The sequence below is a fragment of the Peromyscus maniculatus genome, chromosome X (assembly GCF_049852395.1).
Source record: "Peromyscus maniculatus bairdii isolate BWxNUB_F1_BW_parent chromosome X, HU_Pman_BW_mat_3.1, whole genome shotgun sequence".
Taxonomy (NCBI): domain Eukaryota; kingdom Metazoa; phylum Chordata; class Mammalia; order Rodentia; family Cricetidae; genus Peromyscus; species Peromyscus maniculatus.
Window position 1 is genome coordinate 110,747,228 of NC_134875.1, and position 26,300 is coordinate 110,773,527.

General features: G+C 38.2%; 1 pseudogene; it reads right to left on the reverse strand.

The window, feature by feature from the left end:
- Positions 1-19,684: 19,684 nt before the first annotated feature.
- On the reverse strand, positions 19,685-21,904 carry LOC102916463 (eukaryotic translation initiation factor 4B pseudogene; annotated as a pseudogene).
- Between the last annotated feature and the right edge of the window lie 4,396 nt (positions 21,905-26,300).

Sequence of the window (26,300 nt, forward strand, 5' to 3'; positions counted from 1 at the left end):
TAATATTTAAGAAATTATTAAAACAGTGAACCTTCTTTTTTTTTTTTTTTTTTTTTTGGTTTTTCGAGACAGGGTTTCTCTGTGTAGCTTTGTGCCTTTCCTGGAACTCACTTGGTAGCCCAGGCTGGCCTCGAACTCACAGAGATCCACCTGGCTCTGCCTCCCGAGTGCTGGGATTAAAGGCGTGCGCCACCACCGCCTGGCAACAGTGAACCTTCTTGCTGTGGGCTGACTCAGTCTCTCATTATGTACCAAAACATTCCCAGAACCTCTTGTTGATCAACCAAGCAGACATTGAATGCAAGGCAGACGTGATTGAAATGTATTCATTTATCATAAATTAAAGATCTTAATTGGAAACAGACACCCAATGCAGACATCTCCCATCTGCTGTTGGTAATGTTAACATTAAAAATGTCAGTACGGTAAACTCATTAATTGCATATTCTGGGGACTGCTAAGCCAGTAACTTACATCTGAAAGGGCGCAGTCAGCTCATATTCTGACTACATACAAGATGAGAGGGGGCTAACCACACTGACAGATGACACTGGGAATTTTCTAAGAAGGAAATAATATGCGAGCAGGATATATTTTCACATATACATTTACCTTTTCTCATGAACAAATCATTAGGTGTCCAATTTCAAGACTGTAAATCTGGAACAAGGGACAAATTCAGAAATCTCTTGAATAAGACCTCAAAGCTCTTTACTATAAAGCTCACAAACCTCCATGGCCTGGCTACAAAAACAAAGCTAACCAGCAATAATTAAGTCTTGATATTGACCTTTGCTTTGGAATCATAGAACTTTAAGTATGGCTGACTCAAATCACGGTCCCTGACATCAGTGTGGTCAATGCCATTACCTGGTTAGAAATACAGAATTTCAGTTCCATACTCACTGAGTCAGGATTCTTACAGTGAGCCAAGGTATCTTCCCATTCACTAGTTCTGTGAGTGATTCCAATGTCCACTGACATTTGGGAGATACTGGTATAGCATAGCTTACCTCCATCCCCACCCCTAAAGCAAAGGAAAAAAAATTAGACCTGAAGATGCCATCAAAGGATATACCTCCATGTTTTGACACCTTACCTGTCTTCACTTGTCCATACAAGGTAGAGTGATATCCTTGGGTATAGCCAAACAGTGATGATAAACAAAGTATAGTTTTTTATAAGGCAAAATTCTGTAATGGGTTGGATGTACTTTTGCTTTCCTCTCCTCCTTTCTGCTCATTCCCTCATACCCATCTTGCTTCTATTTTGTTTTCCAGATTCATTCTTTCTAGAATCAATCTCTTAATTCCCATGTCTTCTCTAGGTCCCTCTTATGCAAGGAAGCACTCAATCTAAATCCTGACAAAATATAACTTTTCAATTCTTTCTGTTACAGTGTCCTGCTTACTTCATAACAGTAATTGATTGTTAAATAAAACTGTGGTTGAACATTTAGAAAAGTTTTATTTTAAATACAATTTATTGGGGATTAATTTTCAAACAATCAAGTGTGCCAACTCCAATACTGAGTTCAATGAAAATGAACATATGTTAACTCATGTAACAAATATCACAATTAACATATCATATCAGCATTTTCTCTCATCCCTTTTTACAATTAATCATCCCCTGACTCTAGGCAACCACTGATGTGTTTCTATTATACATTAGATCCTCCTATTCTAGAATTTTGTGTAACTAGGATAGGCAATATACAGCCTTTTGTATCTGAATTCTTTCACCAAAACAATATTTTTGGCATTCATTCATCATGTACCATTTTGTTGTGTGGTAGTTCATTGCATGTGCAGACCTCGATTTATGTAGTCATTTGGTGATAGATATTTGGATTTGGGTCACTGAAAGCTTTTTTTTTTTTTTTTTTTTTTGCTATCATGAGAACATTCTCATGTTCATAACATCTGGTGTTTTCTGGTATGAATTAAAGTATAGTGAGGTTGACATCCAAATAATACTCTATGTTTTCTAGTGGTGAATGATGGGGGAGGGTGGGCCATTCAAATTCAAAGAAAGGAATTGAAGGGATGAATTTGGGAGCATGCAGAGATTGCTGTTTTTCACAACAAGGGGTCTCATTTATCTGCTGTAACTGAAGAATGGTATATATATACACTCTTAGCATTCCTGATTTACTGAAACAGAGCCAAAGGCAGGTCTACTTTATCTGCCCAGTGTATTGCATCTACATTTGTCTAATGTGATGTTCAAATATTAATGCAGCCCCAGTGGCAAACATATATAAGTCTAAATGAAATGCCAAAGGTTACTAATGACTGTTAACAAACCTTGTTTAAGTGGGCCTGTTCATTTGTTTAAAAAAACCAAAAACCAAAAACTACCTCCTCCTTCCTGGGCTATTTAATTGTTTATTTTGTAAACGTACATACTTGGCCTGCAGAGTATCCTTTTTATTTGTCAAAACTGAGTCATAAAGCTGTTGCTTGGTGAAGGCTTTGAGAACTTTAGTTCAAAATACTCACTTTTAAAAGTGTGTGCTTAAATTTTTAAAAATCGAGATTGTATACTCCCAGACAGGAGAGCTCTTAAGTACCAAGAGCTTTGAGAAGAAAGGAAGAAAGTCTATAATATTTTTATTGCTTTTATTTTTATTTTTGGATGAGAGACAGCAGAGCTTAAGGGAAATGGAGGTTCTAGGAAAGCTTTATCAAGCAAGCACTTGGGAATCTGTGGAGTAATCAATCTGAATTCATTGCTAGATTTATTTCTTTATTGATTTACCTTTGGGAGGTTGTCTCACTTTGTAATCCTTCCAGAAATAAGACTCTGTATCAATTTTTCAAGGTCAGATAGTTTGAGAGAAGATCCAGAAGCCATAGTAGGAGAATGGGAATTGAAACAGATAAGGGAGAGAAGTGGATACAGAGTACTTTATCAAACAAGTTTTCACTAGAGAACTGTGGGGATCACATCCCCCAAGGAGCTCTTAGAGACAACATAGAACAATCCTCAGAGCTGTCTATTCTCAATTCCACCTCCATAGGGCAAGGAAGCTAGGACATTTTCCAGCTCTTGTTTGTCACTGGCCAGGTCTTGACACAGAAATTTATGTGCTAAAGGTCTCTAATCTGAACACTAATTGCATCTGTTACAGAGCTCCTTTTCTGGTGTATAAGTTCTTTTCCACTTCCAAATGAGCAATGTAAAAAGAGTCACCCTATAAATGTTATCATATATATTCCCAAGTGTCATCTATCACTCATGCTGTACTGATCTTGTTAAATAGGTATATAATCATTGTTCTGCTTTGAGAGTTACATAATTCAAAATGATTCCCTTTAAGATCATAATACAAAAACAAAGACTGCAAATGTAACTGAACATTTCTTTTATTTCTACTGTGGAGAAACAATATATATTCTAAATTACTTCCTACGTGACTAATCAGCTCTATTGAGTTCTGTTTGTAAACAAAGGAATAAATCACTATTCTTTAGAACAAAGATTCTGCTTAAGATCTAGAATCTACACTAGAAAAACATCTTTAAAATATATAATCTTGTAAAACTGAGTGGAAGTGGCATAAACATGTTGGGATAATAATTATTACATAACTGCATTAGGTTTAACAGAAAGCTTCCAAGAGCAAGTCAGCATACAGAGACAACTTTCATCTTCCACCTGTTCTATTTTTACCACTGATTGTTTGAACTATTTAAGGAAAGGGTTTTATGAAAGAAGTATTTGTGAGAGTGAATGAGGCAGTGCGATCAGGAAATCTCAATATATTAAAATTCTCAGCCTACTCCATATTTAGGAAATTTAGATATCCAGGTAAAAACAAAATTGGCAAAAAGTGCCCTGACATTAGATTTTGCCTTTTCATCACTCTTGATGCAAGATGTCACAAAGTCAGGAATGACTTTTGGAATTTCCAGCAAGGACCTTTTGCTCTAGTTATTTTGCTACAGTCCATGATCTCTATTAACAAAAAACAACACTTTTAGGTTTGTATGAACAATTTTTCCTCTTGATGTTTTTCACTTTTGACTTCTCACTGTTGACAAACACATGACTGTTTATTATATCTTTAAGACAGTGAAATAATTTATTGCTCTGTCAATGGTTTCCAACAGGTCTGGAAATCCTTATGTCTCAACACAATCAAAGAATATTATCATTCAAGTACCTGTAGAGACATGTCACTCAATTTAAAATACAATGAACAAAACAACAGTAAAATGTCACAATCTAGATTTCTTCTTAATTTTAAATACTTTATTATTTTATGTGTATGGATCTTTTGCCTGCATGTTTGTGTATCACTTGCATCCATTTCTTGGGAAAGCTAGGAAAGGGCATCAGATTCTTCTGGGATTGGAGTTACAGACTGTTGTGAGGAATTATGTGAGTTCTAGGAATTGAACTCTGGTCCTCCGGAAGAGTAGTCACTGTTCTTTAGTCCCCACAACATAGATTTAAATTTTATTATTGTTTTGTTATAAGAAAATTGCAAGAACTGATAGATGGAATTGAATGAAATTGCAAAGCTTCTGTATGGCAAAGGAAATAATCAGTAAAACGAGGCAGGATTGGAGAAATTTGGAGAAAATTTTACCAGCTCTTCATTTGATATGCGATTAATGTCTAGACTATATAACAATATAAAAAATTAGATGCTAAAAAATGTAACCAATAATTAGGGAAATAAGCGTATAGTTGTTGAAGGTTAAAATACAAATGGCCAATAAATATATGAAAAATGGTTCAACATCGTTGGCAGTCAGTGACATGCGATTCAAGTATACACGAGATTCCATCCCAATCCATCAGAAAGGCTGTTATGAGGAAGACAGCAAGTGCTGGCAAGGCTAAGGAGGGACCTTTATGCACTGTTGGTGGAAATATAAATATATTTACCCAGCAACTAGGAAAGTAAGATCAGCACGGAGCTTCCTCAGAAAACTAACATGAGGGCTGGAGAATGGCTCAGCATGTAGGAGAGTTTATTGCTCTCCCAGAGGACCAGAGTTCCAAGATCCCTGTAACTCTAGGGGATCTGATGTCTCTGGCCTCCACAGGCATTGCACTCACATGCACATATTCATACTCAGATGCACACATATACACATAATTCAAAATTTAAAAAAAATTAAAAACCCCAGAACTAGATCTTCTAAACAGCCACCTAAGCAGAGGACATACAAATATGTGTTCAATTTTGGATGAACTTGTGTCATACTATCTGTGACATTTAATAACATGGTTGTTTCAACTATTTCATGTTATAAGGATTTTCTTTGTTCATAAACCCTAATCTACAAAACCATCATATAGTGCTTTCTTATGTAAAGCATAACTATACTGTAAATAACTTATATTCATTCCCTTAGATCCCTATAACTTCCTATATGTTTTACTCCTAATGGATTGAACTTGTGTTATTTAGCGGGACATCCATTGGGCTAGTGGAATTACTTCACCAATATAAGGGAGAGATAGAATGTCCAGGGTTTTGCATGCCCTTAGACATCCTCCTAGCCAAGGATTGATTAATAAAGAGAAAGAGCTGAAAACCCAGCCACATTTGCCCCAAGGTGGGGCAAACTCTGAAATGTAAAGGTCCCATGTGACCAGGCTGAGTCTGAGCCCTGGCTTGAATCATTCCGGTGCCTCCAGTTCCTATCCTTCTCTTCCCAGTCTTTTATTGTTGTTTTTTTTCTAGAAAGACTTCTTCAATAAATCATTTGCATACAGGTCTTTGCCCCAAGCTTTAGTTCTCAAGTAGTGCAAGCCAAAAACATGAGTCATAAATATGATTTAAAATCTATCAGTCACAGCAAAAGATAGAAGAAGGGCCACAGTGATGGCTCAGTGGGTATAGGGCTTGTTGTGCAAGTGTGAAGAGCCGAGCTCAGATCCCTAGCACCCATGGGAAAAATAGGGCTGGCAGCCCATGCCTGTAATCCCAGTATTAGGAGGCAAAAACAGGGGAACCCCAAAGATGACTGACTAGGCAGTCTAGCCAAATCATCAAGCTCCAAGTTCAGTGAGAAAAATCTGTCTCAAAATGTAAATGGAGAGTGATAGAGGGAGATATACAGTATCAAGTACAAGCACACACACCTGAATGAACACACACACAAAAAAAAGTTAAAAAAAAGATTAAATTAATTTTAATAATATATTTAATTTAACCTTGTATATAAAATGCCATTCAATATAAGATCAAATAAAATATCAATGTAATGCTTTACATTTTCTTCAGATTATATCTTCAAAATCAGGTATGTATAGCCATGTAAGGATGGAGGAAATAGGAGATAGAGACACATTTCACTGTTTACTAGATATATGTGGTGATCGCCCACTATTTTATACAGCATAGATTTGGGGGATCCAAATTAGGCATGTTACTGCATTTAATTTGACTGGTATCTTATTAATGACCTGATGAATATTTGTGGGCCTATTTTGTTTGTAAGATTATTTTTATGATGAAACCCTCAAGATTATTTTCATACATTAAACTGTCAGTTAGGGCAGTTGTCATTTTCTCTACCCTTGGCAACACTGAGTATCTTGGTTACTATTCTATTGCTGTGATGAGACACCATTACCAAGGCAATTTATAAAAGGAAGCGTTTAATTGGAGGCTTGCTAACAGCTTTAGAGGGTGAGTCTGTGACCATCACTGTGGGTGGGAGGCATGACAGCAGGCAGGCTGGCAGGCATGGTGTTGGGGCAGTAGCTGAGAGTTTACATCCTGATCTGCAGGCAGGAGGCAAGGGGGGAGAGAGAGAGAGAGAGAGAGAGAGAGAGAGAGAGAGAGAGAGAGAGAGAGAGAGAGAGAGAGAGAGAGACAGAGAGAGAGAGACAGAGAGAGAGAGACAGAGAGAGAGAGACAGAGAGAGAGACAGAGAGAGAGACACAGAGAGAGACACAGAGAGAGACACAGAGAGAGACACAGAGAGACACAGACACAGAGAGAGACATAGATAGACACAGACACAGACACAGAGACAGTCAGACAGATAGACAGAGACACAGAGGCAGACTGGGCAGAGCATGGGCTTTTGAAACTTCCAAGCCCACCTGCAGTGCTGTATTTCCAACAAGACCACTCCTAATCCTCCCTATATTAGCTTTTGGGGGCCATTCTCATTCTTATTCAAACCACCGCACTGAGTCTTGTTGGCTTTTCTCCTTTTTGTAAATCTGATACTGAATGTTTAAACTTTCAATATCACTTCACCTTTAGCAAACACAGAAACAGGCTGCTCTATCTTTTCTCCTTCTCATTAACCTTGAAGGCAATAGATTGATAGGAATTTCCTATTGCTGCTCTTATCCGAGGTATGAAAGACTCCTCACATACATAAATATTTAATATTATAACACATAAAATATAATTCTATACTTTACCCTCATCCTCTATTAAATTACATTAGGGAATAATCTAAAAATAGTAGGCAGGACATTTTCATTGATTCCTACAACCCAGCATACCTGTTGAGTCTGATTTTCAAAGAGAAGATTAAAGAAAAAAGAGGCAATTACAGTTGAACAAAAATTGAAGTCACAGTAAAAAGAAAACCTTTTGTGTAATACAGTACAAACACCCCAATTTCATAGGCTATTTGCCAATATTACTTGTTTGGGAAAGGAATTTATCTCAAGGTCCATATGGATATTGATTTTTTTTTAAATAATGAAGATAGCTAAATGAACTTAAAGTAGCTTACAAAACCATCTCCTGGAATCTAGCTAGGTTACATATGAATCATTTTGCAGTAAAAGTGAAATCATTCCTCAGGACTCAGAATTGATAGTTTCTGAGGTTCAGTGAGGGGTAGAAATGCCCTATTCCTGATATAAAGGATACCATTTTATCATATACTCAAGGAAACCTGCTTTGGTTATGTCTAAATATTTAACTCTTTAATTGGAAAAACATCTATCCACTGGATCTTGTTCTTTGGGGAACATTTTTTAACTATATTATCTAGGATCACACAGATATAATTTTTCTTGTTTGTTTTATCTTGGTTTGATTTATCTTTGTAGCCTAAACTGGCCTAGAACTCTCTAGGAATAAACTAGATTGATCTCAATCTCCCAGGGAACCTCTTGGATTATGGGCATGAGCTACCACACCTATCCATGAATATACTTCTCAAAAGTAGATACTCCTCTGATTCAGGCTGAAAAGCCATTTACTCTGTTTTCCTATATTTAAAAAGCATGTAGGTTAAAGAGACTTCTTTAATGTGATAGGATGGTAAAACATGAGGATTCAAATCAAGATGATCATGCTATGGTAGTACATTTTCCCTATTCTTATATATCTCTTACAGCTCATGTCTGAAATATAGGGACCAGGATTTTTTTCCTGTTAAAATAGGAATAAAGAATAGACCTTAAGTGCTCTTTAAAAAAGCCCTCCTAATGCTTTCATTTTTCACCTAAAAATATGGCTTTTCAATTTCCAAAGAAAATGAAAGACCAAGTATGTATGAATTGTCTTAATGCAGTATAAACTAAAAGCTCACTTAAAATATATAACACAAAAAATATACTCACATCTAATCTATGGCATCATGTATATGTCTGAACTTTATCATTATCAATTAGCAACAGATTTTACCTCAAGTTATGACTGTATCATGAATAACTCAGATCAGGGCTCACTCAGTTTTTACTCCTAGGAAGGAGTATTGTGTTTAACCTTGGGGTTTCATTTTGAGGATTTATTTCATGGGGCTGTTCCCACGTGAAGACCCATGTTAAACAGTCTTATGAAAACAAAGTACAAACAATACTAGACATTTCAAATAAGATGAATTCAATTTGGGGAGTTTTCCCACAGAATGGCTCAACCTGTAAGGAAGCAAACAAGAAAAAGTGAGTGAACTCAGGGACTGTTTGCTGAATAATGCTAGAGTTAGTGGAGGATAGGAGAGGTGGTACTGCCAGAGGTCAGGAGTCATAGAAATCCAGCAGAAACTGTAAACATGCCATCCATGGTCATCTATGATCAGGACATCTGGGACCAGGGAGGAAGAAACTTCCTGGAAGGACCTGGAACCACAGAAAAAAAAAATGAGTTGCTGCCAAAGAAAATGAGCAAACTAGAAAAAGAAGGGGAACCTCTCCCTCCTTTTAACCTTCAAGCCTTTACAAGTACCTCCAGCTTGCCAGCTTTTCATGTTGGAAAGCAATTAGCAAGAAAGTCTGGAACATGTCTAGAGAGAAATGTGGAGCCAATCGTGAACAGACAAACATATGTGGCAGCCTCTGGCTTCTTAACAATTTTGCAAACCCCACTGTCATTTTCTGTAGTAATTTCCATGTGATTATTTGGTAGGTAGCATATAGGAAACTCAGCTACAAACACAATTTGATAATAAATACTGAGTGTGGCTACTGCATTAAAGACTAACCCATCCTTATTATGTTTCATTTTTTAATGGAATTATAATCTAGAAAGAAAAAAACTGCATTGAAAAGGAGAAAATAGACTTTAATTTCTAGAATTTCCCTCAATTTTGTGTATAAAATGTGATTAGACTTTCACAGTCATTTCTCTACATGTGGTAGCTACACAATGATACCATGTAGCACCCAGAAGTACAAAAGTACAAAGGTGTTTTCTACAGTTCTTGCAGGTGAGAGCTTCCTATTTTCCTGATAATCTTCACCAAGATCTTTGTTTCCTGGCAGATTGGTTTCTTCAAATTTCACAAAGACCTGTTCCAATTTGGCTTGACCTTTTCCTTCTCAAAATGGGCTATTACGCAGTGAACAACTGTTGAATTGCCCTATTGGGCTTGGGAGTTTTCTTTGCCTTAACTTGCTTCATGCACATTATCACTTAACATTTAATTAGAATACCCCAAAATGAAAACATAGCAGATTTTCTTTTTTTGAAAAAGATGTTAACATGAGGAGGCACCTGGCTGAGATAATATGAAGACAAGGTCTGCTCTTCCCTGTACCTGAACTTCATCACAGCACAGAATCCTTGGGATTGCTGGATTTTTTTTTAACATCACAGTTCAAGATTCAAAGTGCAAATGTGAAAATGTACTAGTGAAGAAGGAGGCAGTAGTTCTGATTTTATGACAGTCTTGGAAATCACAGAATGCCACTTTTGATATGTTCTAATAGCCAAAACAATCAGAAGTCTGTATCTACCTTGTGATGGAGGAAGTCACAAGGTTACATTGCAGAAAACCATGTAAGATAGAAGGTATTGTTGCCATTATCTTTGGAAAATAAAAATTTGCCAAGACTTCATTTTCACAGAGCTTAGAATTACTGGGTCATTCATGTATTATAGCAGTCATATAGATGAATGAATTCAGTTGATAAAGGAAAACAATGTGTTTAAAAAGTACAAATAAAAGAATCCGGCTTGAGGTTTTAGCCCAGAATTAGAGCAGACTTTCAAAGAAGAATTAGCATCAATACTCCTCAAAAATATTTCACAAAATAGAAACAGAAAGAACATTGCCAAAATCATTGTTGGAGGCCACAGTCACCCTGATATCCAAACCACACAAAGACTCAACATAGAAGGAGAATTGCAGACCAATTTCCCTCATGAACATAGATGGAAAATATTCAATAAAATACTTGCAAATTGAACCCAGGAGCACATCAAAAAGATTATGTGCCATTATCAAATGGGCTTCATCACAGAGATGTGGGGATGGTTCAGTATATGAAAATCAGTAAATTTAATTGGCCAAATAAATAAACTGAAACAAACAAACAAACAAACAAACAAAAACCCCTCATGATAATCTCATTAGATGTAGAAAAGGCCTTTGACAAAATCAAACACCCCTTCATGATAAAAGTCCTGGAGTGATTAGGGATACAAGGAACATACCTAAACAGGATAAAGGCAATTTAGCAAAAGCTATAGACAACATCAAGTTAAATGAAGAGAAACGCAAAGAAATTCCACTAAAGTCAGGAACAAGACAAGGTTGTGCACTCTCTCCGTACCTATTCAATAGAATACTTGAAGTCTTAGCTAGAGCAGTAAGACAACTGAAGGAAATCAAGAGGATACAAATTAGAAAGGAAAAAGTCAAAGTATTGTTATTTGTAGATGATATCATAGTATACAAAAGTAATTCGAAAATTCCACCAGGGAACTCCTATAGCTGATAAACACTTTCAGCAAAGTAGCTGGATGCAAGGTTAACTAAAAAAAAAAATCAGTAGCCCTCCCATATGTAAATGACAAATAGAATGAGAAAGAAATGAGGAAAAGAACACCTTTCACAATAGCCTCAAGTAATGTAATATAATATAATATAATATAATATAATATAATATAATATAATATAATATAATATAATATAATATAATATAATATATATTCTTTTTGGGTTTTTGAGACGGAGTTCTCTGTGTAGCTTTGGAATCTCTCCTGGAACTTGCTCTATAGACCAGGCTGGCCTCAAACTCACAGAAATCCTCCTGAGTACTGAGATTATAGGCATGTGCCACCACCACCCGGCAATATAAAATATCTTGAGGTAACCCCAACTAAGCAAGTGAAAGACTTGTATGATAAAAATGTCAAGTCTTTGAAGAAAGAAATTGAGGAGGATATCTGGAAAGATCACTCATGGATTGGTGGGATTAACATAGTAAAAATGGCCATCCTATCAAAAACAATCTATGGATTCAATGCAGTTTGCATCAAAATTCCAACACAGTTCTTCAAAGACCTTGAAAGGAAAATTTTCAACTTCATATGGAAAAAGAAAAAAAACCTGTGATAGCTAAAACAGTCCTGAACAATAAAAGAACTATTGAAGGTATCATCACCCCTGATTTCAAGTTGTACTACAGAGCTATAGTAATAAAAACCACATGATATTGGCATAAAAACAGATATGTTGATCAATGGAATTGAATGGAAGACCCACACACTTATGGACACCTAGTTTTTTGTTTTTTTTTATAAAGAAGCCAGAAAAACACACTGAAAAAAAAAGACAGCATCTTCAACAAATGGTGCTGGCCAAACTGGATGTCTGCATGTAGAAGAATCCAAATAGATCCATATTTATCACACTGCACATAACTCAAGTACAAGTAGATCAAAGATCTCAACACAAAACCATACACAATGAACCTGATAGAAGAGAAAGTGGGGAATAGCCTTGAACTCATTGGCACAGGAGACAATTTCCTGAACAGAACATCAATAGTGCAAGCACTAAGACTGACAATTAATAAATGGGACCTCATGAAACTGAAAAACTTCTGCAAGACAAAGAACACCATCAATAGGACAAAACAGCAGCCTACAGAATGGGAAAATATTTTTGTCAACTCCACACACAATAGAGGACTAATATCCAAAATATATAAAGAACTCAATAAACTAGACATCAAAATACCAAATAATCCAATTGAAAAATGGGGTACAGATCTAAACACAATTCTCAATAGAGGAAACTTAAATTGCTGAGAAATACTTAAAGAAATGTTTAACATCTTTAGCCATCAGGGAAATGCAAATCAGAAACTACTTTGAGATTCCATTATACACCTGTCAGAATGACTAAGATAAAAAACACAAGTAACAGCTCATACTGGCAAGGATGTGGAGCAAGGAGAATAATCCTCTATTACTGGTAGGAGTGAAAACTATGGAAATCAATATGGTGGTTCTTCAGAAAGTTGGGAATCAATCTACCTCAGGATGCAGCTATACCACTCTTGGGCGTTTGCTCCACCATGTTCATTTTGGCTTTATTCATAATAGCCAGAAACTGGAAACAACATAGATGTCTTTCAACAGAAGAATGGATAAAGAATATGTGGTACATTTAATATAATGGAGTATTACTTGGCTATTAAAAAAATGATATCCTGAAAGAGAAATGTGGACAAAAATCCAGCCACAAAACCTTTTACCTTCCTTTCAAAATATGCTAGGGCAATAGTGGCACAGAACTTGTGGGTAGTAGACAACCAATATCTGATTTTACATAAGGTTCAATCCATGAGAAGCAACCCATACCTGACACTGGGTAACCAAGAACCAGAGACATAGATTGCCCAGAGACCTAGGGTAAAACTAAACACTACAAAAAGATATCAATAAAATGACTGCTAATGATATTCTGCTATAGTCAAAGATCAGTGCCTTGTCTAGTCAACATCAGAGAGGCTTCCCCCTGCAGCAGATGGGAACAGAGATGCAGAGAACCACAGCCAGACATTATATGGACAATCTAAATGTGATATCTACATCAAATCTTTCCCATTATTGCTTAGAATCCCTTGGAAGAGAAGGTGAAAAGATTATAAGAGCCAGGGGAATGGAGGACTCTGAATCAGTTAAGCAAGGTGCATATGAACTCATAGAGACTGATGCAGCAAACACAGGGCTTACATGGGTCTACTTCAGGTCATCTGTGTATATACTATAGCTACCAGCTTACTATTTTTATGGGACTCCTGACAGTTGGTCTCTGACTCTTGTGCCTGCTCTTAAGACTCTTTTCCTCATGTTGAATTGCCATGTCCATCTTTGTCAAGATAATTTTTTCTTTATCTTATTGTATTTTATTTTGTCATGTTTGCTTCTTTTCTAATGAGTGACATAAAGGGATTGGATCTAGAGGGAAGGGGATATGGGGAGGAACTGAGAGGAGTAGAGGGAAGGGAAATTATAATCAGGATATATTGTATGAGAAAAGAATCTGCTTTCAATGAAAGAGAAAAATTAAAAAAAGAGTGTTATATGAGACAAACACTAGAAGAAGGAGGAGGAGAAGGAGGAGGATGGGGAAGGAGAAGAAGAAGAAGGAGAAGAAGAAGGAGAAGAAGAAGAAGAAGGAGGAGGAGGAGGAGAAGGAGAAGGAGAAGGAGAAGGAAGAAGAAGAAGAAGAAGAAGAAGAAGAAGAAGAAGAAGAAGAAGAAGAAGAAGAAGAAGAAGAAGAAGAAGGAGAAAGAAGGAGAAAGAAGGAGAAAGAAGAAGAAGCAGCAGCAGAAAGAAGAAGAAGCAGGAAGAAGAAGAAGAAGAAGAAGAAGAAGAAGAAGAAGAAGAAGAAGAAGAAGAAGAAGAAGAAGAAGAAGAAGAAGAAGAAGAAGAAGAAAGGCCTAGAATAAGATTTGCTTAGTTTTTAGAAAGTACCAACTCTTGAACAACTAGCTGTGAGATAATCAGGAACTAATCAAGAAAGTTTTTTGGACAGAAAGTGTGTTTCAAATGAATTTGGCAACACATCCAAGTCATGTCATGGTCAAACATAGTAACTAAAGTATTAAGGAGAGTGTCTAAGATGGCATGGAGTTAGAGGAGGAATTAGGAAATGAACAAACACATAGGGCATTGAAGGCCATGCAAAGTAGTTTATTTTTTATCCCAAGGACAATTGAATCTGAAATTATGGTGGTATTTTATTTGTACTGAAATGTGATTTTAATTGTATGTTAATAAATAAAGTTGCCTGGGGGTCAGAGCTATTAGAGCCATAGTAAGAGCATGGCGGTGGTGGCACACACCCTTAATCCCAGCACTTGGTAGTCAGAGCTAGGGAGATCTCTGTGTGTTCAGGGATACAACCAGCATTGGAGACATACGCCTTTAAGACTTGGAGGGCTGTACTTACAGGCAGTGACGAGGCAGTCATGTGTTTGGGTTTACAACCAATGAGAAGGCAGAACAGAAAGACTATATTAAAGACAAACACACAGGAAGTAAGTCTCTTTCGGAGAGGTAGGACCACCACAGGAGGAAGGGTAAGGTTTTAGCTCTGAGCTCTGACCTCTTGGCTTTCTTCTTTACATTGGTTCTGTGTTTCTTATTTAATAAGATGGTTGGTTACATCTACATGAAATATATTTCTGGAATGTTTTTAATAAATAAGGAAGTCGGATTTAGCTTTACAGAATAGAAATCTGTTTTAAGTATGGAGAATGGATCAAAAGAGTTCAAGAAACAGAGGTCTTAGAAAATTTGTATCATAATCCAAGCAAGAGATGACTACAGGCTGGACTATGTTGGCTACAAGACAGACGGAGAGAAGTAAAATAATTGAGGAGATATTAGAAGGTCAAATTTACAGAATATGAGAATGAGGACAAATTTAAATTGGGAACTAGGTGTCTAGGACAATATCTGTTTCTGAGGATTTCTGAAGGTATACTGTGACATTCATTAGAATAAGAAACATAGTAAGAGGCTATTTGATTATAAGAGATTCAAGATTTGATCTTTGGCATGTTAAGTTTTAGAGGCTTATGAGCATGTTGAATTAGGTAACTGGATGCTCACAGGGGATATCTGATTTTACAATACATATGTTGTCTTCTCATAGACAGTGATAGCACGGATATGGCATATACTGTATCCATCATGAAGTTGAAACATTTTGGGTGGAATTTTTGACTGCTTGAGATGTGGAGGAATCTTTCTTGATTGTGTTTTTCTCCTTTGTTTCAAGTGACTCTTGAAAGATATCTAGAAACACATAGGTCACCTGAAACTCACTTTGAAAATCTGATCAAACTCAGTCTTCTCAATTCTTATATGAAGCTAATAAAGAGCTGTAATGATAGTACTAGCTGAGATTAAACTTGAGCCTTCAACAATTCACTTCTCAACACACCCAGGAAGTAACTGAAAGCCTATTTTTTTGTTATCCTATACTAGAAAGAAAAGCTTAGTTGCTTTGTATATCTGAAGCTCCATAGAAAGAAACCGACCTTTTTTCCCAAGCAATGTTGAAATTATATTTACAAGATGAACCTAGAAAAGTAAACCTTCATAGTATGTTGATTCAGAACAATGATTGAACAATTTTCTCTTTAATTTTCAGAGATATTCGCCTTTTTTTCTTAAAAAAAAACTTTAAAAAGCCTACTTTCTTGATAATAATAATAACAACTTATCTTCCCAAAATTTCTTCATATCTAAGTCAGGCACAAGTATACTTCTTTCTGAATGTTTTTATTTCAATTATACCTTAACAGAAAGTGCTGATCTGAGGCATGTTTGGCTCTAAAGATTATCTGATTTGACCTACTAAGTTTTCATGTTCCAACTTCATTCATATTGACTAGAATTTATTGCAGAATGTATATTTTACCAAACAGCTTTGTATCTTCATAAAACATCACAGACAGACCAATTCATGATCAAGTTTTCATCAGCCTTAGGATGTGTTCTCTGAATACATCGAAGAATATAATATCTTGTTGGTTCTCAATGATTGGTACCATGATTATTGATAATTAAAATATCTTTGTAGTCCTATACAGAAATGTTTTATAACTTAGCAAGGGCCATATTTTCATTTCCTTTTCTTAGAAAATCACCAGACTCCTTCATGGAAAAATCCTGTGACAGTTACTATTCCTACCAATACACACACACATAGAGGCCATGATATTTGACTACTAATGAATCCAATCTTAGGGAAGCCGGCATGACTTTTCCAGAATTGTAGTAATTTATACTATTATCCTATTTTATTTTACTTTGAACTTCAGATGAACCCAGGGATTTATACATATGCAGAGACCCACAGAGGTTTCATAGTGAGATTTGAGCTTGCTTTACCCAGCAGGACTGCATTAGGGGATGATGTGACCATATGTGTGGTTACCAGGTGTTTGGAAGGGTCTGCACTTGGCTGTGCTAGGGAGAGGTCTTTTGCGCTGCCTTTTGGAATTCCTATTAAAAGCCCTTTTGAAGAGACAAAAGGAGCTGGTGGATATTGATTCAGATCCTCTCGAAGCTATCCTGCGTTTCTGTCTGTCTTCTCCACACTATCTTTCTACCTAAATATTTCTTATCCCCCTCTCTTCAAGAGTACCCTGGGACAAAGTGGGAGCTAGCCTCCTACACAGTGATTAGACAAGTGAACTGCCACTGAGCCCCATCCCTAGCCCTGCCCTAGTTTAATTATTAATAGTTCCCCTCTTAGTGTCATATATCTTAGCCTGCATTAGATGATATCTAACTATGTATCACCAACTTACTGTCTGCTCAAAAACTGAATATAGTAGATTTTTCACTCTCCCCATTTGAGTGGAAAATAAAATTAGGCTTCTATGATTAACAGAGAACCTTGAGACTGAAAAATTCATGAAGGAGAGAGAAGTGGGAGGGTCATGATAGGCCATGGATGAATCAACCTTATGAGTAATTCAAATTTATGAATAAGTTGAATTTCCAAATCCGAGTCAAGATCTACAGATGAGGTGATGAGGAATTACCATAATTTTGAGGAACTAAAAGAAGCTCATAAAGAAAACCAGCATGCTTTGTGTAATGGAAATTCATTGTGAATGCTTATGAGATCTTGACACCAAACTCACTTACTATGAAACCAAGTCTCATTCTAGTGCACATTTGTGGATTCTGATGATATTGTTTCTATCTTACTTATTATCCTATATGAATCCACCCCCCTTGGAACAGACCTAGGGACACAGATTTGCATGAAAGTGAATTATTTGGGAGATGATGCCAGCACACACTGGTAAAGGAGTGGAGAAATAAGAGAAGGAAGATAAGTAATATTTTAGTGTTAGTGAGCATATTCCTGATATAGGCAACAGAGCTCATTCATAGTGGGAACCCCTGGGATATAGGGTAAAGGACAGCTCAGAGTCATCTACTCAAGGAGAAAGGAAGCTGAGATATTTAGTCACCAATTCCAATTATCATTGGTGAAGAGTAGGAATGTTAACTATTTGGCACTCCCAGCCTTCCCCATGCAAGAGATAGGCACACTCTTGTGACTTGGAGAAAACCTTCTAGCAGAAGATGCCATGTGCTTGCTGTAAGATATTATTGATGTGAATACTGATACAAAAGGATATGAATGGACACTAATGGAATTTACTATGCAAATCACATTTCACATGTTCTGGAGGTGCCTATTTGAGATAAAGGAAATAAGTGGGACAGATCACTTTAATACAGACATTTGACTTTACAATAGTGATTTCTGAATTTGTAGATGGTTAGAAATAATGTATTGATGTGAACCATACTGGTGTTGAAATTTCCTTAAGATGTATCTCTGTATGCTATGCTAATGAGTCATTTTCAGATATCTAGCACACCATAGAATCATGAAGTTGAAAAGTGTCCTTGGAAATTACCTTTATATAGTCTTAGATAGTCTCTCCCTAATGTAAGTTTGTTGAAAATCAATAAATGAACATTAAGTTTGGGGTTTAAGTAACTAAAAATATTTCAGTGGAGTATTCTTTGCTTAACAGGACAAGCTGGCTTGCTTTGGTTAGGGATGCAATTTGTGTAATTCCTTTTTTTTTTTTTTTTCAACTTTAAAGACTGGATTTATTTGGAGAAAAACAAAAAACCCTCAACCCAAAGGATGGGATTTTACATCTCAAGACATCTCCCAAGTAATGTGTACAGATTACAAATCATTTTCATAGAAGATATTTTTGTACAAATTTTACATGTATTCAGGAGCGGGACATAAGCCAACCCCTGCTTTTATTTTAACAGAGGAGCAAAGTAGGAGAGTGGGACAGAACAGCTTTCTTCTGGTGCAACTATCTGGAAGGGAAATAGACATGAAGAGGGCAAACTACCTTTTCATTGTCTACAACCAACGGTTTTAAAAAACCCATTCAACCGTGGGTCTCTCTCTAAAAGCCCACTTTCTAGCTACTAGCCAATCAAGACCACTGGGTAAGCGACTTGCTATGGCCACTGCTGCAGCACACCAAACCAGCCTCCTGCACAGCAGGCCTAGGGCTTGCACACCAAGACCAAGGTCTCATCTGCCTGCGGGTACCCCGCCGTCCCACAACAGGGAAGCCTGCCGACTTTGGAGCTGACCCCTACACAAAGGTGCAGATCAAAGCAGACAGGTCAAGCTATTGTGCAAGAGAAGCCAGGACCTTATTCAATAGTTCTTTGCATTATCCTTTATTCTTGAGGGAAGTCAAGAAACCAACCCCCTCTAAGCAGAAAACCACAGTCTAGGTCACATTACAAACCCAAGCACTGGCGTGGGGTTCCAGTGAAAGGAAAGTATAGAAACACCCCAATCCAGGCTGAAGACCTTTAACTCAACTCTCCCCATTTATGTACCCCGATTCACCACCCAAGCCCATCAATTGAAATACTCTGACCTCCAAGGGGGTGGTGAAAGCAGCAGGAGCAGGCAGGGGCAGGATCAACACCACCACAGAGCCTCAGGCCACGGCTTCTGGTGATAGAACGCCTGAGAGCAGGGACTGCTTTTGGAAGGCTGACAGCGCCATCAAGAACATGAGACGACCAGAGTGACAAGGTTTTGAAAGAATGTGGATAGATTCGAACCTTTAGAAAGGACAGATTTTAGAAGACGAATTTCCCACACCTGCTACGTGCTTCCTCATCTGGGAAACGATCCTTCTATTCATGTGTTTATCGGAGGTCATGCCATTTCCCTTACTACCTGGTATAAAATAACTGATCACTCCCTCAAAGCTTTTCAAACCACGATTGAGTTTCCCATTCATTTTGGTCCCCAAGCGGTACTACTTGTTAGTGGCCTGTAGACTCACTCCCAATTACCCCCTTGGGGGGGTAAAAAACAAAAAACAATTCTCCCTAGGTTGGCCCCAGTTAAGTCAGAATTAGAGGGACTGGCAGCCTCCTGGAGACTAAAAGAACTTGAGAGACTAAATCTACCTTTCCAAGGATGGGAAATTTATTCAGATGATGTTCGGGAATTCATGGGTACCACCACAGGATAAGAATGACAAGGCAGACATCTCACTCTTCCTTGTACCTGTCTCTACTGCCTCACTGTCACTACATTTCTGCTGAATGGAGCCCTAGGCACTAGTCACACAGGTGGCTGCTTGGTATCATCAGGACAGATCACAACTTCCCCATTCAAAAGCGGTAGCCACATCTCTGGCTACAATGGTGATTCTCCAGTTACTTCAATACTTTAAAAGGCTGCAGCAGCATGCAAAACAATTTCATTTCATTAAAAAAAAGTTAAGAAAGGTCTTCAGGAGATGGTGAGTTTTATTTTTTCTTGTCTGGATAGAGGTTTGATTTGCTCTTGAATGTTCCGGGGTGGAGACTAGAAGAAAGCACAGCACGTGGAGGTCTACTCAGTGTGGTCGTCTCCCTCATTCTCATCTTCACCATCCACGGAGAGAGCAGCATACTTGCTTGCAGAACTGCACTTAGAGGCTGGATTCTCCTCAGATTTCTTTGGCTCAGGTGCAGATCTGGAGTCTTGATCTTTTTTGCCATCTTTCCTGTCCAACTCCTTCCAGGGGTCTCTGCTCCCTCCTTCTCCAGGACCACGACTGGAGGTCCCAGTTTGGCCTTTTGGGGCACTCATCCCATCTACTTTATTTTCATCTTTCCTTGATGGTCCGTCCTCAGAGGGCTGAGTGGGGGCCACCTTCCCTCCACTTGTAGGGGACTGCTACTCTGTGTCTGAGCTCTGAGATCGAGCAGGAGGGTTAGAGCTTCGCTTCATCCACGCATTCTCCTTTGGTGGAGGGGCCGGTATTACCTTCACAGGCTGATCAGGTTTAGGAGGTTTGGAGGTTGGAGAGTGACAGTAGATGCGGCTGAGGCTCCAGTCTGTGATGACTCACTTCCTGTCCTCGACCGTTATCTTTCCTGAGTTTCTTCACTTCGCCAACTTGGGTGTCTCTCCTGTGGCCGGCGGTCTAGTTTCGGCTCATCCAGCTGCCGCTGCAACTTCTCCTGCTCCTTCTGTAGCCGTTCCTCAACTTCCCACTCTCTGGCAGCCGTGTCCACAGGTTTCGCCCCTCCAAAGATGGAAGCCGCCCGACTGGACTGGGAGGTGCTAGCAGAGGAATCATCTTCCTTAGGAGTACTCCGAGGCTTTAGATTCAGTTTGGGTCTTTGAGGGGGCCCTCTGTCATCACGCCTATAATCGTCCCGAGAGTAGTCATCCCTGGAGCTCCATGATCGATCGTCCCTTCTGTCCTACCGGTCTTCATAGCGGTCCCCACCTCCTCTGTAGTCATCATCCCTACGGTACCCACTACCAAATGTTCTCCTGCCACTGCCTATCCTGGAGTCATAGCCTCGGTCATAGTCTCTGCTGCCTCGGTCATCATATCGATCCCGGCCCCCATAGCGGTCCATATCTCGGCGTGGGCCGTCCCTGTACCCATCCTGGTACCCGTCCCGGTACCGGTCTGAATCGTAACGATCTCGATACTTGTCTCCAAAGCTATCGTCACCTCTTCTAGGCGGGTAGTCATCAAAGCTGTCGGTGGCGGGACGGGCCCTCCAGTCTGTGTCTGTTTTGTCAGAATCCCGATTTCTATCTCGACCAAAAGAACGATCATCCCGGTCTTTATCCTGTGCTTGATCAGCAACGTCCACTCGAATTCTCCTGTTACCTAGAGACTCTTCATTGAGACTCAGAGCACTGAGCAGAGAATCCAGGTCCTCAAACTCCGCATAGCCAAAGCCTTTCAACCTGTCTGGATTGCTGGGTTCACATGGTAAGCGTACAGCGCTGATATTTAGTCCTCTAAAGAATTCCTTAATGGAGTCTTCTGTCACATCATAGGGCAGGTTCCCTAGGAAAGCAGTGTAGGGTGGCGATTTGGGAAGACGGCTCCGGTCGATATTGGGTTCCCGAGCAGCCCGTGGAGCAGTGGGAAGGATGGATCTGTCAATTGGAGGTGCCCTGTACACATCGTCATCGTTACTGTGCCAGGTTGTTGACACATCTCCTTCCAGATCGTCTGTTTCATCAGCCCAGCTGACTGGTTTGGGGACATAGGTGCTTCCTCCACCAGTGCCCCCATCCTCAGCTAGAAAGTCTGTTAGGGAGATGGTCTTCCCCTTCTTATTCTTCTTTTTTGCTGAGGCCGCCATGTTGGGAGAGGGAGAGAGAACGCAAAAAGCAATTTGTGTAATTCTTAGTCAAGATATTAAGATACATTAATATGCGAAGACAATTTTGATCACTCTGCCCCAACATAGTTTATTAAATCTCCTAATTCAGAAAATGGCACAAATGTGTACATAGAGAAGACATACATTAGAAAAGTAGCCATGCATCTTGTTTTCTTAACCAGAATGGTCCAGTCCTCATTAAGACAATCACCATTTAGGTACAGTTAACCATTTCAATTCAAATCTCTTGTTAGAAATAATTTTGCTACATGATGAGCTGGAGCCACAGCCATTTAACATTGTAGTTAAAATCAATGGTTAAGAGCACTTGTTTCTCCAGTAGAGGACACGAGTTTGAGTCCCAGCAACCACACAGTGGCTCACAGCCATTGCTAATTCAAGTTCCAGGGGCTCTTACACCCTCTTCTGATTTCCTACATACATGCAGGCAAACACTCAAACACACAAAATAAAATAAAATAAAATAAAATAACCTTTTAAAAAGATGCAAAGTTATTTTACAAACATAGTATAATGTAATATTCTGGAAGTAAATATTTATAAGCTAAAGAAATTCTAGTGGGTGGTTAAAATGACTAAATTTTGACCAGATATGGCTTTCTGTAATGGTCTCTGTATGCTGCAAAGAGAAGCTTCAAGGAATAAGCCTCCTAATTGGTTATTCAATACCAGTGGTAAGCCCTGAAATCACATAGAAACGAGCAGCACTACACACTCAGCAGATTGATGTTGTATTTATATATTTGTGTGTATGTGTGAGCATGTGTATATTCAACAATAATAATTGAAGAAAAAGAAGCCATGAATTTGAGAGGGAGTTGGGGAAGAGGACTAGGGGAAGGAGAGAGAGGAAGGAAAAGGTATAATTATATTTACTTTTTTTTTTTTTTTTTTTTTTTTTGGTTTTTCGAGACAGGGTTTCTCTGCGTAGCTTTGCGCCTTTCCTGGAGCTCACTTGGTAGCCCATGCTGGCCTCGAACTCACAGAGATCCGCCTGGCTCTGCCTCCCAAGTGCTGGGATTAAAGGCATGCACCACCACCGCCCGACATATTTACATTTCTTAAAACTGCCATTAATCTAAGCTACTGGGGTCTTCTTCCCCATTCTCTAAAAATACTTCTTTTTCTAAATTCTGGAGCTAGAATCCAGGACCTTGCACATGTTAGTCAAGTGATCTGCCATTGAGCTACATCCCCAGTTCCCTGCTTCTTCTAATCATGGTAAAAATGTACATCAGTTTTACTATTTTCACCATCTAAGGGTACAATTCAGCAGTGTTTAAGTACCATCACATCATTGTGCAACTATTATCCACCCACAGAACTTTTTTTTAATCTTCCAAAATTTAAATCTTGAACCTGTTAAACAGTCACTTCTTATTTAATTGTCCCACCCCAGTGCCTGATAACCACCATTCTAATTCCTTCTCTAGAAAACCCAAACCCTGTATACTCCAGGTACCTCAGAGAAGTATAATCATAAATATTTGTCCTGTTGTGGCTGGCTGGTTTTGAAATTGAGCATCTTAACTGTGTTTTCCAAAGTCAGTGAATTTAATATGGGCTGTGAGTACACTGCTTTTGACTGAGTTCAAGCTCTAGTGAAAATACACATATGCCCAGTGCTCAGTTCACTGATGGTTAGAGAACAAGACCACGCATATCACACCCTGTGGCCAAAACACGTCATTTCATTGTCCTTGTGAGAAGATTCACAGAAGGCCCATCCAGGTGCTTTATATAAAAATAACAGTTCCCTCCAGCTACCTAACCTAGATTTTAGGTTATATAAAATGATTTGCTTGGAAGGAAAATGTTGAATAAACACATTGTAGGATTGGGGTGATATAGTTATCTTGAATTCTTTAGGGCTACATCCATCCTTCAAAGGATTCAGGAGCAGATTCTAAATGGTATCTGAAAATCTCAAATATCTCATTTCCTTTCCAGTGTCTGGTTTGGAGATAAATGTGAGCATCAGCTCTGGCCAGTAACTAAGGAAAGGTTGGCCAGATGGCTTCTGAGGAAGGGTGTCTGGCTCTTAAAAAAGATCCACATGAGAAGTGTAAGTATTTTTTTCCTTCTGCAGGATATTTTCATTCCAACACGTGATGCTATCTTGTGACTATGAAAAGTACCAAATCAGCCACAAAGCCACCATGCTGAGGATGGCAGATCAGAAAGAGAAAAAACCCTGGGAATCTGAGGCTGAACTAGTCCTAAAAGTATCCTAAGTTAGTACTTCATGGAATGTGAGATTACAATAAGCCCCTGTCTAAACTGTTGAAATTCATGCAGTTGTCTATAAGTTGCAGACAATTAATTGATGAAATAGACTATGTGAGGTCACAGAGATTTTTTTTGGAGGCAGATACTAGGAAATAGTTTGGTTCATAAAAGATTTCTTAAGAAGTATCTTATAGAAGACAGAGCAAAGAAGCAGATCCAGGTAGAAGTAAAACTAATTAAGCAATGTGAGAGCCATTGGTCAAAAGATGGACCAGGATAACTAGGCTTTTATGCCTTCATCTTTTTTAGTCATTAGAATGTATCTCTTTGGGGAAAACATGACCTTAAGAAGCTTAGAGAAACCCTGAGGGGCCAACTGACAACTGTCTACACTGACAGCACTCTTAGCAACTGAGAGAAGAAACTCTTCGTTAGAGAGAAACTGGATGGTACATCCCAGAGTCTATTGCACATGGTTACTGGAACCATTCAAAGGCCTGACCAAGATCCATAAAAAGTACAGCTTGGAGACTGATAACTTCTGGTAGACAGCAGCTTATACTAATGATTCCACTTGTATTTTTGCTGTTTGCTTCTATTTAACTTCCCTTTGCTGATTGCTGAAGGCTAATAACTGAATTATCTAAAAGTATACATGCATTATTATTAAGCTGTTATCTGTCTGTATTTAATGTTATTGAGGTGGTTTGGTGTTTACTAAACAATCAGCTGAACTTCCAAGACTTTCTGACTCTTGAACCTCCTCCATTTCTTTCTCACGCACCTCTGATTCTTGTCTCAGTTCCCCTTCCTGTTATTTTGCTCCTCTTAGTCATTAGTCACAGGTATTCTTTGGGTTGGTGTCAAGGATGCTGCCTTGGGTTTGTGTACTTAGCATGCCCTGCTGTGTTCTTACTTTCTTCCAAGCTTACCAGATTCTCAGACTACTTCCAGTACCAGCATTTAAACCAGACATCAGCTCTTTATCTTCCAGGACATCCTAGATGTTTTTGGAGGACCTAACCACTTCCAACTTATGACCATTTAGAAACAGTTCTTTATCACTCTTTATGAAGTAAACTTACTTCCAACTTCCTAGTCATATTTTTATTCTATTATCCTTCAGTTACTCTCATTCAAAATCTTGAATTCACATTTGGTTACCAGCTGTGAAATATAGGACACAGTTATTGATTTGTCTAATTTGACTGGTTAATCATTTTTAAAACTACTTTGATCATGCTTAATAGTATTTTCAGAACTTGATGATACTTGTAGACATTAGACTTTTCATCAAATACAAATATTTACTAAAGGCTTCCTACATAGTACTGTATCAAATTCTGAGGAACCAAGAAACACCAGTTTATTTGTCTATAAGAACTCTAATATAGAGATAAATGTATGTCTTGTTACTTGATGTGAAGAGCGAATATGTTACATCTATACTATCTGTCAAGTGAATTATTTAGGAATAGAGTCAGGCACTAAAGATATTTTGACTACTTTGGGATAGCTAATAAATATTTTTTAGGAATTACTCACAAAGCTTGAGCTACCAGAGGTATCTCAAGTATCTTATCTCAACTATCTTATAGTTACTGTGACTATTCCAAATAGATCATAATAGGCTATTTGTTACTAGGAAGTTTCACAAAATAAGTAGGGTTTGGTTTCCTCTAGACCTCAGATTTCCCAAGGAATGAGTCTCCTCTCCCCACCTTCATCTTAGTAAAGCTACCATTGACTAAATTTCTCAACTACAACCATGCACATTAATTTTGATTGTCCCTCACTTCTTACCCCATGCATGCAGCAAAAACATGATGTAGTCCCACGATTTTCATCTGCGATTGTTTCCTGAATATTCTTAGTTGCCTATGTGCCCCCCCCCACACACACCTATTTAGACTGGTTGATCTTGGAAATATTTGTAAATTCCCATTTTTGTTTTTCAGTTGCTTTATTTGTTCTTTTTTCTTGATACTTATCCTTATTTTGATAGTGTTCTATTACATTTATTTATTTATTTATTTATTTATTTATTTATTTATTTATTTATTTATTTGTATGGCGGCCATGCCCATGCCACAATGTGTGTGTGTGTGTGTGTGTGTGTGTGTGTGTGTGTGTGTGTGTGTGTGTG